The 18,573-nt window shown below is 38.9% G+C and overlaps 1 long non-coding RNA gene across 1 annotated transcript in view; it reads right to left on the bottom strand.

The window, feature by feature from the left end:
* The window catches only part of LOC125753718 (uncharacterized), a 52,271-nt gene extending 33,990 nt beyond the window's left edge, over positions 1–18,281 (bottom strand). The window contains exon 1 of the long non-coding RNA XR_007406167.1: positions 18,210–18,281. This is a non-coding gene — a long non-coding RNA (uncharacterized LOC125753718). The remainder of the gene's footprint in view (positions 1–18,209) is intronic.
* Between the last annotated feature and the right edge of the window lie 292 nt (positions 18,282–18,573).

The raw sequence follows: 18,573 nt of genomic DNA, 5'->3' as shown, positions 1-18,573 counted from the left end.
TTATGCTAAAGCACAGCCTGTGTTGCAGAACCAGCAGCCCTGGGAGACAACAAGCAGAAAACAGAAGTCGCAAGGGACCAGAAACATAAATAAAAGGCAAAGTGTGTCAGAGAAAGCATTCAGAAGCAGAAACAAATGATGGAACTTCCAAGTATGGCTATGATAGAGTAATTGAGGCAGACCAACGTTCTTACCACATGTAACTAGAAAAACCAGACAGGACACAAGCACAAAAAAAATTGTGTGTGAAATCCCTGGGGTGCCTCAAGTATTTGCAGGACAAAAATCCTGCAAAAAAGGTAAGTTTCAGGGGCCCCTGAGTGGGCCAGTCAATTAAGCATCTGGCTTCAGCTAAGGTCATGATCCCTGGGATCAAGCCCGGTGACAGGTTCCCCGCTCAGCGGAGAGTCTGCCTCTCCCTCTCCTTCTGCCTCTGCCTGCTGCTCCCCCTACTGTGATTTCTCTTTCTCTCTCTCTGTCTCAAATAAATAAAATCTTTTTTTTTTTTTAATGTGCATGCATTAAAAAAAAAAAAAAAAGGAAGAAGGAAAGTTCAGTGAGATGAGCCTGACATTGTGCACATCACTTTTTCCCTTAGGACATTGATGACTCTCAAGCATCATGGGGGGAGGCTCTGAGGCAGGGCAGAGGGTCACTGTTCAAAGGCAGAGAAGCTGGGGAGCCTGGGTGGCTCACTCAGCTAAGTGCCCAACTCTTGATTTTGGCTTAAGTCATTATCTCAGGTTGTGAGATCAAGTCCCACATCAGGCTCAGGTGCTGGCTGTAGAGTCTGCTTAAGATTCTCTTTCCTTCCTTCTGCCCACCCACCCAGGTCACACACATGTATGCATACACACGTGTGTGTTCTCTCTCACTCAAAAAAAATAAAATAAAAGTAAAATGCAGAGAAGCTATCAAAGTGGTTAGGATGCTTCATGAGGGCGAGAGACAAAAATTAGTATTTGGGAATGTCAAAACAGGTAGGAGTTGAAGGCCCAAATTATTCTTCCCAAGGCAAGGATGTAATGAGAAGTGATCCAAAAACACTGTAGCTATTTCCCCCCATTTGTGCTGTATAAGGCAGGCAGTTTAGAATCAAAGCAACTATGTGAGAGCTGACCTCTCACCAGATGTGATGGGAGTGAAAAGGCAATGAAAGGAGATGATGTCCAAGTTAGAATTCTACACATACTGAAAATAACCTTCAAGGATGAAAGTAAAATAAAGTTATTTTTCAAACAAATTAAAACTGAGAGAATCTGTCACCAGCAGATCCAACTAAAATAAATACTAAAGGGGGTTCTAAAGGCAAAAGGAAATGATCCCAGACATAAATGCAGGAAAGACTTGAAGAGCAATAGAAAAAAAAAAGTATGACTAAATCTAAATGAATATTGAAAACATGAGCAATGATTTCCTGTGGGGTTTTAAATACATGTACATTTAAGTAAATACAATTAAAAGCATAAAAGGCATAAGGAAAATAAAGTGTAACAGGCCCTAGAATTGTCTGGAAAGTGGTATAAATACTGATTTATATCAGACTCTAATAAACAAAGGAGGTATGTCTTAATTTCCAGGGGAACTACAAAAAGAAGGCATAAGTAACAAGTTAATAAAAGAAAAACTGGTTCAATTAAAAATTTTTTTTGATTGGCCCACATTAAGGCAAGAAAGGAGAGGAGGGGAATAGAACAAATAGAAAGAATAGCAATATTATGGATATAAAACCAAACATATCAGTAATTACATGTAAATAGACCAAATACTCTAATTAACAGACCTAGCTTGTCAGATTATATCAGAATCAGTCATATGCTGCTCATATGAGATACACCCTAAACATAAGGACACAAAAAGGTTGAAAGTAAAAGGAAGGAAAAAAATAAAACAATAACCAAAAGAAAGGTAATAGTTATACTAATATCAAACCAAGCAAACTTGAAGACAAGACATGTAACTTGATATAAAGAGAAAAATTCTAATAAAAAGGTTAATCCACCAGGAAGATACAACAATTTTATATTCATAAGCACATAATGTCATACTTTTAAAATATACAAATTAAAAATCCAAAAAGAAAAGTAGACAAATCCATAATGGTAGTGGAATATTTTAACAGCCTCTCTCAGGAGCTAATAAAAGGAGACAAAAAAGTGGTAGGAGTATAAAGATCTAAACAACATGATTAATGAATTTGACTTGTTTGACATTGGACTCTAGCAAGAGATTGGACACAGCTTAAAAAAAAAAAAGAAAGATTAATGAAACGGAATAAATCAGTGGGAAACATCCACAGCACCCAATGATACCAGAATACACATATTTTCAAGTGTACATGGAGCACTGACCCAAAATGATTGGAACACTGGGTCATAAAATAAATGTTAACAAAGTGCAAAGATGAATATTACGTAGAATATATATTCTTACTACAGTGCAATTATGGCAGGAATCAATAATAACAACTTAAAAATCTCTTAAAACCTGATTGGAAATTAGGGAAAAAAAGTCACAGGGGTGCCTGGGTGGCTCAGTTGGTTAAGCATCTGACTCTTGATTTTGGCTTAAGTCATGATCTCAGGGTCGTGACATTAAGACCCAAGCTGAGCTCCATGCTCAGCAGGGAGTATGTTGGAGGTTCTCTCCCTCTCTCTGCTCCTCCCCTCAGCTCATGCTCCCTCTCTCTCTTTCTCTCTCTAAAATAAATAAATAACCTTTTTTTCTAATCACCAAAAAAGAAAAAATCACAAAGGATATTAGGAATATTTTAAACTGAATGATTATACAAATAAGACAGGAGAAAGTATGGTAAGTAGCTACCACTCTTGTTAAACAAAAAGTTACAGCTCTAAATGGATATGCCTGAGAAGAAACGAAGATGGGAATCAATAATATAAGTATCCATCTCAAGAAGTTAATAAAAGAACAACAAATCAAACTCAAAGAAACTAGAAGGAAGGAAACAACAGACATAAAAACAAAAATCAATGAAATAAAAAGGAAACTTATAATAGAGATAATCAACAAAACTCAAAACTGGTTCTCTGAAAAGGCTAATAAAAATTGGTAAGTGCCACGCAAGATCCTACAGGCATAGCAAAAAATAATATTATCCTAAACAGTGAGACAGAATATTATAAACAAGGTTATGCCAAAAGAACTTGACGATGTATTTATTTTTTAAAAGATTTATTTATTTATTTATTTATTTATTTATTTATTTATTTATTTTAGAAAGAGAGACCACAAGTACAAGTGGGTGGGAGGGGAAGAAGGAAAGGGAGTGAGAGAATCCACAAGCAGACTCCCCACTGAGTGCTGAGCTCAAAGCAGGGTTCAATCCCAGGACCCCGAGATCATGACCTGAGCTGAAACCAAGAGTTGGCTGCTTAACCAACTGAACCACCCAGGTGCCCCAGAATTCAATAATTTATATAAAACTATACAATCTAGAAGAACACTCCTTACCAAAATTGACACAAGGAGAAATAAAACATCTGAATACTTCTGTATCTATTAAAGAAATTGAATCTGTAATTAACATTCCCTCAGAGAAATCTCCAAGCCCAGATACCTTCACTGGTAAATTCTTCCAAGCATTTTAAAAAGATGTAATACTGACCTCACCAAACCACTACTAGAAAATATAAAAAGATGAAACATTTCTCAACTCATTTTTTGAGGTCAGCATGACCTTGATACAATCACCCAGATACCAAAACTTGACAAGTAAATTGCAAAAAAAGAAAATTACAGTCCAATCTCTTTCATAGACCCAGATACAAAACTCCCAAACAAAATATTATGAAATCAAATGCAGTACTTCCATAAAAAGGATGCTATATCATGACCAACTCTGGTTTATTCTAAGAGTACAAAGTTTCAGGTCTGCAAAGAAATCACTAAAAATTCTCCATATTAAACAAAGGACCAAAAAAAAAAAAAAAAAAGGATTCATCTCAATGATGAGGAAAAGCATTTGAGAAGAGTTAAATACTCTTAATCTTAGCACACTAAGACAGTTTTGATAAAGGGTAGCTAAAATAACTAGAGCCATCATACATAATGGTGACATATTGAACATTTCCTCTCAGGCTGGGAATGAGTTAAGAATGTCCATTATCACCACTTCTACCTCTACATCAGAAGTCCTGTAGACCAGCTGTTCAGCCCATGTCCTCCTTCCTCCTCCTTCCTTCTATCCAGTAAGACCAGTCCTGCAGGTCAGTTGTCACCCACACCTTCCTGTTCTCCATCACTAGTGGACTGGATGTTTCTATGGCAGCCACACCTCCAATCAGGTCTGAATCTCAGTCTAGCAATGAGGAGAGGGTCCTTCTAAGTATCTTCACTTATTCACTGCTTTCTCCAGTTACTCCTCTGCACCCCTTAGAATCATGTTCTACCCTTTGAAATAACTATCCACCTTTTTACTAGTTGTACTAGCTAACACACTTTCATGTGAAATTATCCTTGTTCAAGTAACTGGTCTGGTTTCTGTCTCTTCACTGAACCCTGACTGGTACAAGACCTAAAGAAATGCAGTAATAAATAATGTTCATGGACTGAAAGACTCAATATTGTAAAGTCATTTTCCCTAAATTAAGATACAGATTTAACAAAACCCCAATCAAAATCCCAACGGGTTTCTCTTTTTTGTTGGAATTGATATGCTAATTCTATAATTTATATGGAAATAACAAGGGCCAAGAATATCCATGACAATCTTGATGATGTCAAGATTGGAAGATTCACACTTCCAGATGTTAAGAATTATGATAGGGGCACCTGGCCAGCTCAGCTGGAAGAGCATTTGACTCTTGATCTCGGGGTTGTGAGTTTGAGCCCCATAGTGGGTATAGAGAGTACTTAAATAAATAAAAACTTAAAAAAAAAGAATTACGATAAAGCTACAATAATTAAGACAGTGGGGTAATGGTTCAAAGTGAGACAAATGGATCAGTGGAAGAGAATACAAGAGTCCAGAAACAAGCCTACAATATATTGTTACTTGATTTATGACAGACACTATTGGAAGTAAGGTAAGACAATATTTTTGAAACCTGGGGCTTAGTCCCCAGTTCTACTTGGTGAAAGTTCACATGGAAAAAAAAGGAACTTTCTTCACACTATAAACAAAATAATAAAAATAAGTTCCAGGTGGATGATAGACTTAAATGTAGATGTACAACAATAAAGCTTCTGAAAGACAAACCTAGAATGGGCCAAGATTTTTTTCCATCAGACCTATAAAGCACTTTCCAATTTAAATGATTTATACATTGGACTTGTGGCTCAGTCGGTTAAGCATCCAACTCAATTCTGGCTCAGGTCATGATCTCAGGGTCCTGAGATCAAGCTCTGCATTGGGCTCCATGCTCACTGGGGAGCCTGCTGGTCTTTCTCCTTCTGCTCCTTCACACAGACACACACACACACACACACACTCTCTCTCTCTCTCTCTCTCTCTCTCGTTCAAATAAATAAATAAATAAATGAGAATCTTTTTAAAAAATTAAATAAATTAGAACTTATTAAAATTAAGAACTTCTGTTCATTAAACTCATCAACAAGATAGTAAGGAACTGCCAAACTGGTTTCCACAGTGGCTGTACCATATTACTTTCCCACCAGCAGTGTATAAAGTCTCCAATCTCTCCACATCCTTGCCAGCACTTGTTTTTTCATTGCATTTTTGTTTTTCTTTCTTTCTATTATGGTCATCCAAGTGGATGTGATATGGTATCTCCTTATGGCTTTGATTTGCATTTCCCCAATGACTCACAAAAAATTGAGTATTGATCCATGCTACAACTTAGATAAACCTAAAAAACAGTATGTGAAGTAAAAGAAGCCAGACACAGTAGGCCACATATTATATGATTCTATTTATAGGAAATGTCCGGAATAGACTAATCTATGCAGACAGAAAGTAGATTAGTGATTGCCAGGGGCTGGGGGAGAAAAGAATGGGGAGTGAGTGCTTAGTCAGTTTCCTCCTTGGAGTGATGAAAAAGTTCTGGAACCTGACAGGGGGGAATGTGCTTATACAACATTGTAAATGTACACAAAGTCACTGAATTGTACTATAAAATGGTAAAAATAATAAGTTGTATGTGTTTATATTTTACTACAATTTAAAAATAAAAAACCAAACACCTCATAAGAGGTGAAAGGGCAAACCACAGGGTAGAGAAAGATATTTGCAATACACATAACTAAGAAAAGCCTCATAGCTGTAATATACACCATCAAATATACAAATCAATAGAAAAGAGATAGACTATTCATTTTTTATTTTTTTAAGATTTTATTTATTGATTGATGAGAAACACAGAGACAGAGAAAGAGGCAGAGACACAGGCAGAGGGAGAAGCAGGCTCCATGCAGGGAGCCCGATGTGGGACTGGATCCCAGGTCTCCAGGATCACGCCCCTGGCTGAAGGTGGCGCTAAACCCCTGAGCCACTGGGGCTGCCAGACAATTCATTTTTTAAATGGGCAAAAGACTTGAACAGGCACCTCACAAAGAATATATAAATAATCAGGAAACATAAAATATTCAATATCATTCATCATTAGGGAAATGCAAACTAAAATTTCAGTGAGACACCACTGTACACATGCCAAAAGAGCTTAATCCTTTTAAAATGACAATACCAAGTGTCGTTAAAGAAACAGAGTGACTAGAACTCTCACTAGTGGCTAGTACAATGAAAATTGATACATTCACTTTGGAAAAGGTGTTTGGCATTATCTAATATAGTTGAACATACATACACCCTATCATCCAGCAACTCTACTCCTGAAAACAGCCCCAAACCAGAAACAACTCAAATGTCCATCAGCAGCAACATGAAGAAATACATTGTAATATATTTTTAAATGGAATATTATAGGGCAATAAGAATAAATTACAGCTACATGAATATATTTGCAACCATAATATTGGCCAAAAGAACCCAGATAGAAGAACAAATTTCATATGAGCCCATATCTATAAAGTTCAAAAATAGGCCACAGTAGCCTATGGAGAGAGAAGTAAAAACAGAAGTAAGGTTACCTGGAAGAGGGCATAAAGGCACTGGCAAGATTCTAGTTATTAGTCTGGGAGGTGCTTACATGGTTTGTTCATGAACTCACCAGTTGGTATCCATATATTTGTGCACTTTCTGCTTGAAATGTTATGCCTCAATTAACATGTCTTTCTTATTTAAGTGGCTGGATAAACTAATTGTAGCACAGCCATACAATTGAATCCTACTCAGCAATCAAAAGGAATGAACTATTATCATCTGTAACAACTTGCACCAATCTAAAAGCCATTTTGTTGGGCAGCCTGGGTGGCTCAGTGGTTTAGCGCTGCCTTCAGCCCAGGGCGTGATCCTGGAGACCAGGGATTGAGTCCCATGTCGGGCGCCCTGCATGGAGCCTGCTTCTCCTTCTGCCTCTCTCTCTCTCTCTCTTGAATAAATAAATAATTTTTTAAAAGGCATTATGTTGCCTGAAATAAGCCAGTCTCAATAGTTACCTACTACATGATTCCATTCACATGACAGTCTCTGTAAAAAAAAAAAAAAAAAAAAAAAAAACCACAAAACTATAGGATGGAGAATAGGTCAGTGGTCACCAATGGGGTTAGTTTGGGCTTGCAAACTGGTCCTTGGACTCTTGGGGCAAGGGGAAGTTGAAGAAAGGTGGGTCACTCCAGATTGGTAGGTGGCAGATTTAATAAACAAGGGAACTTACTTAAGAGGCTTGTTTCAGGTGGCCAAAAGCCAAGTAGATTCCTACACAACCCACCAAAACCTTAAAAGTTTATCTAGGAGCCTTAACTATAAGATTCCATGACAGACCTGGTCTACATAGTCTTAACATCTTAAGTGGGTGAGATCTACATTCCAAGGATGGAGGAAGAGTAGTGAGCTTCCAATTGCCCAGATCTAGTTCCCCGGTTAACTGGTGGTGTCATCATCCAAAAGTTAAGATGGGTCAAGATGGGACACAAAAGAGTATTTTGGGATTATGGAAGAGTTCTGTATCTGATGGTGGTGGTAGTGGTTATACAAATATATATGTGTTAACATTCATAGAACTGTATGCTTCTCTTTCCCCAAAAGTCAGTTCTTTATTTTTTTTATTTTATTATTTATTTTATATTATTTATTTATGATAGTCACACAGAGAGAGAGAGAGAGGCAGAGACACAGGTAGAGGGAGAAGCAGGCTCCATGCACCGGGAGCCCGACGTGGGATTTGATCCCGGGTCTCCAGGATCGCGCCCTGGGCCAAAGGCAGGCGCCAAACCGCTGCGCCACCCAGGGATCCCAAGTCAGTTCTTTATATTATAATTTTGTAAATGAAAAATAAAGTGCAGGCTTTGCAGTCAGTCTTCCTCGGTTTGAATAACATACTAGCTATTTATCTTGTGATAAGTAACTTAATATTCCCATTTCCCAGTTTCCCCATAAGGATAAGAATTATTTCCCCAAAAGAATAACAGGACACCTAGGTGGCTCAGGGGTTGAGTGCCTTTGGCTCAGGTGGTGATCCCAGGATCCTAGGATCAAGTCCCAAATCAGGCTCCCCGCAAGGTGCCTGCTTCTCCCTCTGCCTATGTCTCTGCCTCTCTCTGTGTCTCTCATAAATAAATAAATAAAATCTTAAAAAAAAAAAAAAAAGAAGGATGGAGGTCATGGTGACCACCCCCCCCATAGGGTTGTGAATATTATAAATATGCTAAAACATACAAGCATTTAGAATACCTGGTAAGAAATAAGTGCTCAACAAATATTCATGGTCATTATTAGAACACATATACATCATGTGAAATTTGTTATAAAGCATGTAATTTTTATAATGTATTACTTTTCCGTAACCCAAATGTTCATTAGCTGATGAGCAGATAAACAAATGTGATATATCCACACAATGAAATATTATTCAGAAATAAAAAGGGGTGCCTGAGTGACTCAGTCAGTTAAGCCTCGGACTCTTGATTTTGCCTCAAGTTATGTCTTTGGAGTCCTGGGATCCAGCCCTGTATCAGGCTCTGCACTGAGCATGGAGCCTGCTTAAGATTCTTTCTCTCTCTGTCTCTTTCTCTCTCTCCCTGTACCCCTTTCTCTTTGCCCCTTCCCTCACCCCCACACAGCTCTATTTAAAAAAAAAAAAGGAAATACTGACCCATGCTACAACATTATACATTATGCCAGGTAAAGAAGCCAAATAGTCACATATTGTCTACTGCCACCTATATGAAATGTCCAGAATAGGCAAATCCATAGGCACAGAAAGTCAACTAGTGGTTGCTGGGGCATGGAGAGATATGAGAATTAGGACTTTCTGCTAATAAGTAAGGGATTTCCTGTTTGGAATGAAAGAAATGTTCTAGAATTTAAAATGGTAATCTTTGCATAACTCTGTAATATACCAAAAACCACTGAATTAATATTGGCTCAGGTCATGATCTCATAGGTTATGAGATCCAGCCCCACATTGGGCTTCAAGCTTACTGCAGAGTTGGCTTGGGATTCTCTGCCTCTCTCTCTGCCTCTGTCCCTCCCACACCTGTCCCCTCTCTCTCTAATAAATAAACAAATAATCTTTTTTAAAAAGGGTGCTCAAGAAAACTATTATTTAAAAAATACTAATACTTAAATATGAGCTCACTGCCCAGTCAACTCTGTCAACTTCCTGGTCACCTTATATTGTCTAGAGAAGCTTCACATGTATTTTAGTTAATTTTGCTTCTTAGTAAATTATATCTTCTACATTCTTCTATAATAAATCGGGTTACAAATGACCAGAGAGATTTTTTAAAAAAAACAGATCATCTTGACTTTAAAAGATTTAAGTGTCCATGGATGTGAAATGATGTTTTAAATAACTGCAAATAGTTTTAAATAGTATTAACTAAAAAGAGGTGTGATAAAAACCATTTAATGGTTGTTAATCTGAATAAATAGGTTTTAAATCATAAAGTGGCACTTAATTGACCTGCAATAACTGGCTTGTTAAATCTAAATTAAATCATTATCTGAGGCACTTTAAAAAAAAAGTAGAATTCTTAAAGATTTGCAGAAAAAAATTAGTTAAGTGTGAAAAATAGCAATGCTAGTTGTATACTAAAGCAATTGTTGAAGCAGCTTCTATGTCTTTTAATTAGGACTCTTGGTATCAATTCCATTGTGTGTCTAGGGAGGCATCCCTCCCCCCCCCCCTCACAAATCCAACAACACATCCAATAATTCAACTCAATTCTGACACTATCTACCTGGAGATAATAATTGGTTTCACAGGTTAAGGGTTCACTGCCCCCAACCACTTCTGACACCAGTCGCTAGTGTAGATTGTTACCTGTAATTCCCACCCACTGGCTATAAATCAGAAGTTCAACTAATTTGCCATAGCAGCTCACAGAACTCAGAGAAAAATTTTACTTACTGGGATCACTAGCTTATTATAAAAGGCTATAACTCGGGAAGAGCCAGATGGAAGAAATGCATAGGGCAAGGTATGGGAAGAGGCCTCAGAGCTCCCATGCCCTCTCAAAGGGCACCGTTCTCCACAAATATCCATGTTGTTCACCAACCCAGAAATTCTCTGAGCCCTGTCCTTTTGAGTCTTTAAAGGAGGCTTAATTACATAGGCATGATTGATTAAATCATTGCTATTGGCAATTGATTCAACCTCTGGCCCCTCTCCTCTCCCAAGCCCAGAGGTGGAGGTGGGAGGGGGGCTGGTATTGAAAGTTCTGACCCTCTAAATCATCTGGTTGGTTCTCCAGGCAACCAGCCCCTATCTTGAGGTTGAGTCCAAAAGTCACTTATTAAGATAACAAAAGAAAACCTTAATGGCTCTCCTCACTTAGGAACTAAGGGTTTTTAGGAGCTCAGTGCTGGGAACAGGACTAAGGCGGAGCATATATTTGCTATTATAAATCACAATATCACACCACTGCATCACTCACATGTGGTTTAATAAAAGCTTACTGACCACTTGCTATGTCCAAGTATTGTGCTAGATGCTGGAAACACAGTGGTAAAACAAGAAGACAAGCTATCTATCCTTTGGGGCCCTACAGTCTAGCTATTAGTACTGTTCAATAGAAAGAAAATGTGAGCCACATCCATAATTTTAAATTTTCTCCTGGCCATGTTAAAGAAGTAAAAAATAAATAGTTGAGAGTCATTTTAATATTATATTTCATTTACCCCAATACATACCATATATAATAATTGTAACATGTTACAATACAGAGAAGTATAAACAAGATATCTTAGATCTTTTATTCATACTGCCTTTAAAAACCAGTATGCAATATACATTCAGGGCACATCTCCATTAAGACTAGTTGTATTTCATGTGTTCAACTGCCACATGCAACTAGTGGCTACCATATTGGACAGTATAGGCCTAGCTGTACCACCATTTCATTTTTTGTTTGTCTTTCTTTTTTCTTTCTATTTCCCCTAACATTCTCAATATGTCACTTGGACCCTGGCTTTACGGTTAGAATTAATATGGACAACAGAGTCTGCACAGGAAAAGGTACACATTACCATACAAGTTTTATAATAAAATATATAAGCACCATCACACAACATACTTGTTAAATTGCCCAATATTTGGCATCTTGTTTGGCTATGACATTCTTGATACCAGGCACACTGTAGGTATCCAAAAAATGCTTACTGAATGAGTGCTAGCCCAGTAAGTGCTGTGAGTTTCCAGATGGGAGGAGTCCCTATAATTGAAAGGGGCTGAGATGAGTCCTTCAAGAAGGACTCATTTATTCATTCAACAAATACTTACTGAACAACTACTATAATGGGTTTGGAGTGGGCCTAGAAACATCAACAGGACTAGAACAATGAAAGTAATATCACTTGGTTGGTTCCTCATGTTGATCCAACCATTGCTTCACAAAGTTCAGTTTTTTTATCACCTTAACAGTTTTCTTCAAAACCATAGGCACTATTATAGTATTTCTTTAAATTGACTCATATCTTTTTAGTAAAATTCTAACTTACAAATTCTAGCATATCAACATTAAAAAAAAACACTATTCCTTGCCATTCTTAGAAGTTAACTGCAAAAAAATAAATAGAATGCACCCAATTCTACTAAATTCTCTATAGCTACAGTTGCCCCTGGAGACTCTCAGGCTATGCCCTGCTTTCTTTTCTTGTTCAAAGGTAGACTAGTCAATGTTAGAGAGGTGTTAGAAACATATTAGCACTGTGTTAATACTTTTTCACCTCTACAATCAGTAGGCAAATCATTTGAAAGGAAAATATGTTATTCAACTGTATGTAGTGTTCAGTGATATCAAGTTACCCTGTGCATACCCAGTGGTACACATATCATACTTTGTTCAAAGAACCTGAGTGGACTCCCAGGAAACAAAACAGGGGGCCTGTTTTATAAGTGAGCAAGAACACCACACTTGCCTCTAAACCAGATTCTCAAAGACATCGTGAACCTCAAGTTCAAGGCACATGCTGTTTCCAAAGCAAGCACACTCTCTTCTCTTCCTCTGCAGTGGGAGGGTACCCCAATGTTCATGCCTCAGAATGTCCATAAACTATATTCCTAATGTGAAATCTGGCTAGAATTGGTTTTTAAGGGAAGTAGTATAGTTCGATGGTTTAAAGCCCAGGCTTTGGAGTCAGACAAACCCAGATTAACATCAGGCTCTGCCACTCTGTAGCTCTATGATGGCAGTTAAGTACTTAACTTTGCTAAATCCATGCTATTTGCATGTAAAATGGGAATGATAGCCCTCGCTTCTAGAATTACTGTGAGGATTAAATAAAACAATATACATAAAGTACCCTGCACAGTCTTGACACTTAAAAAACACTCCATTAGTGTTTCTTGTTGTAGTTCCTGTTGTTATTCTGATGGAAATACTTCTGTATCAACCAGGGTTCAACCAGAAAAGCAAAACCACTATGAGATGATAGATAAATTTTCACATGTTAAAAAAATATGTAGATATACACATACGTTTTAAATATACATAATGATATAGATTTTGTATGTGTAGATATTATATATAAATATATGTAAAACAAAAGGGATTTGTTGCAAGGAATTAGCTTCATGCAATTGTGAGGGCTGATTAGGCAGTTGCTGTAAGGCTATTGTCTTCGTATCTCATGCTGGACCTTGAAGTCCTCAGGCAGGCAGTCAGAAAGAGAAGAGGGATCTAAGAACATGCTGGAACACCATGAAGGCAGATTGAAACCAGGCTCCTGGTGCCTCTGGTATTAGTGGTGTGAGTATCCTGAGGAAGCAGAGCCCTTAGTCATAGAGCTGAACACACACACACCTGCACACCTAAACACACACACCTGGCCCAGGAGTGGCAGGTGCTGAAGGTAAAGCAGTTTGCAGGCCCAGATGCTGCTCATCATGCCCCGCCCCCCCGCCGCCCCGCATGATTAAGCAGATCAGCAGGAACAAGTATGAGCTCCCCTATATCCTCCCCCAAGAATCTACCTGGAGGCTCACCCGATATTGAAACAAACAGGAAAAGTATTCTGGGGCAAGTAGTTCATATTAACCAAGTTGACGGACAAAGCCACCACCCCATCTAAAAACAAAAGAATTCCCATGAAGGGATTTTCACACTGGAGGGCCAAGGAATGTTCCTTTCATGGCTGTGGTAAGGATCAGCATTTTCATTCTCTCTTTTTTAAAGATTTTATGTATTTATTTGAGAGAGAGACAGTGAGAGAGAGATCATGAGCAGGGGGAAGGCAGAGGGAGAAGCAGACTCGATCCCAAGACCCTGGGATCATGATCTGAGCCAAACAAAGGCAGATGCTCAGACCATGTTTTCTAAACAGTCATACTTGACATGAATCTTTCTCTCTCTCATGTATCATTCACAAATCTATGCACTCACATGGAAGGATCTCTAAGACCTCTTGTTAAGTGAAAAGAGTTTGCCTTAAAGCAATATACATAATAAAATCCCCTTGAGGTTAAACATATGTGCACCACACACATACCAAAAACTGTATACATGTACAGAGAGAGACAGAGAGAACACAAGCAGGGGGAGCAGTAGACAGAGGAAGATGCAGACTCTCCACTGAGCCCAACAGGGGGCTTGATCCCAGGACCCCTGGCTAAAAGCAGATGCTTAACTCACTGAGCCACCCAAGCCCCCCTAAAAAAAATTTTTTTAATTAAAAAAAAAAAAAAGAAAGATCCAGAATGATACATACAATGCTAACAGTGTTCATTTCTGGAGACAGGGAGAAAATTGGCATGATGAAGGAGATCTTTCCCTTTAGAATCTGTACATGTCTGACCCATAAACATTTTATTTGAATGAAAGTTTTTTTTTAATTTAAATTAGTTGCCAACATTTAGAAATCCTAAGATTTCACATAAAAATATCCTAGGGGCACCTGGCTGGCTTAATCTGTTAAGGTCCAACTCTTGATTTCAGCTCAGGTCATGATCTTGGAGTCCTGGGATCAAGCCCTGAATCAGGCTCCACACTCAGCAGGGAGTCTGCTTGAGGATTCTCTCCCTCTCCCTCTGCCTTTCCTCCCTGCCAAAATAAATCATCTTTTTAAAAAAATCTCGAGTTCTGGATTTTTTTTTTAATTATAATGTCTGGCAACACTAGGTCCTCACCCTTATGGCAACATTGGGCTGGACCCAGTGGTAGCAGAGACCCTGGACAGAGCACAGGTGCTCCAGGTCTCCATGGTGGCCAAAAATTGGCTGCCTGACCCACTGCCCTCCCATTCTTGTTAAAGACCTTGATTTTGCTCCTTAATTGAGCAGCTGCATGCCCCTCCTCAGTCCTGGGTGCAGATGTAAGTCTTGCTTGACCTAAGTCAGTTATGGTGGGCACTTGTCCCTTTCCAGGAACTTGCTTAGGCTTAGACATGTGACACAGGCCTAGCCAATGGGACTTGGGACAGGCCTTCTGGAAAATATTTCCCTCACTGATTAAAAACAGAGATTCAAATCAACAGAGAAGAACATAGCCTCAAATTCATTCACTGGAATGACAATGTAGGAATGTGGGAATATAGGAAAAGTGACTCCTTGGTGACACTGAGCTGCCAAATTAGTCATCTGGAATCACTTCCCTCCTAACTTCTTGAGATGCAACACAATTTTTTCCTGATATTTGAACCACTTCTGGTAGGGCTTTATTTTACTCAAAGGTCAAAGCATCCCAACTAATACAGACTTAGGCTCAACCCTGTATGCATACAAATCACTGGTCCCCAAATGTGCCACCCACATTCTCATCTTCATGTTTTTATTCTGCCCTGGGATCCTCCCTCAACTCCCCCATCCTTAGATTCCTGGCAGGCAAATTCTTAGTCACCTCTGAAAGTCCAGGTTAAGTATCAGTTATTTTCCTATAGTTTCTTTAATCTCTAGCTCTGGGCCAACTTAATTGCTCTCTCTTCCATGTTCCCATAAAATCTCCATTCCAGCACTCTCTTTCTTGAACTTTATGAGTCTATCCCATGCAACAGCAATGCTCCTGGTTTTTAGTTCTAGATTCTTGGGAATCTTTGAATTCCCAGCATTTTGTAGAACTGAATCAACATCTTAGGCATTGTCCATGACCTCCAGGCTCACTCAGCTATTCATTCATCTCAATAAAGATTTCCTGTGCATTTAGTACTCAATGTCATAAGGGTTATAATGGGAAACAAGACAACTGGCCAAGGCTTCATGAAACTCAACCCTTACTGGGAAAGAGACACAAATAAAAATATCATGTGATAAATGCTATGAAAAGCTAGAGTCATACCCAGAAGTGGGACTCCTGGGTGGTAAAATAGTTCTATTTTTTATTTTTTGAGGAATCTCCATACTGTTTCCCATAGTGGCTGCACCAATGTGCATTCCATACCAACACTATACCAAAAAAAGATTCCTTTTTCTCCACATGCTCCCCAACACCTTGTCATCTTTGGTCTTTTTTTTTTAAGATTTTATTTATTTATTCATGAGAGACACACAGAGAAGCAGAGACATAGGCAGAGAGAGAAGCAGGCTCTCTGTAGGGAGCCTGATGTGGTACTCGATCTCAGGACCCGAGGATCATGACCTGACCCAAAGGCAGACACTCAACCAATGAGCCACCCAGATGTCCCATCTTTGGTCTTCATTTAAGAAATATCTATCAAGATCCTCTGCCCATTTTTTAATCAGGTTACTTGGTTGTTTGCTACTGAGTTGTAGGAGTTCCTCATATATGTTGGAATATGAAACCCTTACCAGACATATGGTTTGCAAATATTTTCTCCTATTCCATAGGCTGGCTTTTCATGCTGCTGTGTTCTTTGCCATTCAGGTGCTTTCTAGCTTGATGCAATCCCACTTGTCTATTTTGGCTCTTGTTGCCTGTGCTTTTCTGCATTGTGCCTTTGTTTCAGTGACATCCAAAATATCAGTGGCTAGACATTGAGCTTCATTGTACTGATTATTTCACAACATATATGTATACCAAAACATCAAGTTGTACATCTTAAATATATAAAATTTCTCTTCGTCGATTATGCCTCAATAAAGCTCAAGAGGGGGACCTAGGGGGGACAATGAGCAAAAAGAAGAAATGTTGAACCCAAGCATGAGAAGGCAGGAGATAGCTCCTAGAGGGGTGCTATCCAAGATAATACCCAAAGGTTGAGTAAAAGGAGCTTGGAGAGTATTCCAGATAGATGCAAGAGCATGTGTAAAAGCACAGAGATGAGAGACAGCAAGGAAGCGTTTAAAAGTTCAGCTTAGCTAAAGTAAAAAGGCAGCTGGGAAGATAAGCAGAAGGTCCTATTACAAAGCATGAGGAAAAACCATAGTAAAGGATTTGGTACAGAGTAACATTCAAATGCCTTATCATGGCTACAGGGCATTGCGTGATCTGGCCCCTGTCTACCTCATGCCTTCTCCCCCTCTTTATCCACTCTGAGCCACATTCTGTCCTATACTGTTCCTTAAACCCACCAAGCTCATTCAGATGTCAGGGTTCCATACTTACTGTTCCCTCTCTCACCACCTCTATTCTCAAGATCTACACACGACTTGCTTTTTCTCATCATTCAGGTCATCATGGATCAAGGGACTTTACCAAGGGACACCTGTGTGGCTCAGTGGTTGAGCCTCCTCTGCCTTTGGCTCTAGTAGTGATCCTGGGGTCCAGAATTGAGTTCTGCATCGGGCTCCCTACGGGGAGACTGCTTCTCCCTCTGCCTATGTCTCTGCCTCTCTGTGTGTGTGTGTCTCTCATGAATAAATAAATAAAATCTTTAAAAAATAAAATTAAGGGGCAGCTGGGTGGCTCAGCAGTTTAGCACCGCCTTTAGTCCAGGGCCTGATCCTGGAGACCTGGGATCGAGTCCCATGTTGGCCTCCCTACATGGAGCCTGTTTCTCCCTCTCCCTCTGCCTGTGTCTCTGCCTCTCTCTTTCTGTGTCTCTCACTGAATAAATAAATAAAATTAAAAATAAATAAATAAATAAAATTAAGGGACTTTACTTCATTTTATAATATATCTCTATCACCTAGAACAGTGCCAGGCACATGGCAGGAGCTCAAAAAGCACTGAATGAGTGAACTTATGTTTGAATAGCATGACACCAAATGACTCACTAGTCTGGAGCACACTGGGCTGGATGAATGTGATAAAATTTCTTTCCTCTTACCACTTTCCAGATGAGGGAGAAAAAAAAAACCTCCAAATAAATAAATAAATAAACCAGTCACCATTCTTCCCTTTGGTGTGCTGAAACTATTTTCTCACATCAGCTTCAGTTCATTTTACAGGGAGAAAAAAAGCAAAACCCACCTTCTGCTGGTTAATTCAAAGCTCCAACATTGGCTGACAAATGATAGATGCTACATAACAGCCCTTGTCTGTCTTATGTCTTCAGCACAGACCTCAAAAAATATTGGAGAGAAGGAAGGAAGAACTGATCAGGTCAAAAAGTCTTGCTTCTTAATGCCTGGGAAGTCCACTCCTTAGCCCTATTTGCTCCATAACTTTAAATATTCTGCAGGTGCCTTCAAGAGTCCAGCACTGTGCTAAGCTCAGAGAAACACAGAAGACAGAGACAGGATCTTCAAAGAACAAACAAGTTGGATCCTGCATAAGCCAGAGGTTGGAATAAAAATTCAAATCCTGACAGAGTCTAATCCTAATCTAAGCACACTCACATTTCCTCTGTGGATGATCTCTTGCCAGTTCAGAAGACTTGAGAAGATTACATACTTTTTGAGACTCAGTTTGTTCATCTATAAAAGAAAGATATTATTAATCCCTGCTTCAAAGAGCCATTGCAAGAATTTAAAAAGACACATACACATCAATGTGCTCATCACAGAGTCTGGCACATCCTAAGTACCAAAATGGTCAGCTATGAACATTATTATTATGAATGGCCTTCCCCTAATGCCCCAAGCCTCAGTTTCCACACCTTTAACGTGGTGGTGGTGGGGCTGGGGAAACGGGTGGTTCATGTTTTGTGTGTGTGTGTTTGTGTGTGTTTAATGAAAATTAGACAAATAGTTCTGTCTTTTC

This window comes from Canis lupus, chromosome 26 (assembly GCF_003254725.2).
Source record: "Canis lupus dingo isolate Sandy chromosome 26, ASM325472v2, whole genome shotgun sequence".
Lineage (NCBI taxonomy): Eukaryota > Metazoa > Chordata > Mammalia > Carnivora > Canidae > Canis > Canis lupus.
This window is presented reverse-complemented; position numbering and strand designations above follow the sequence as displayed.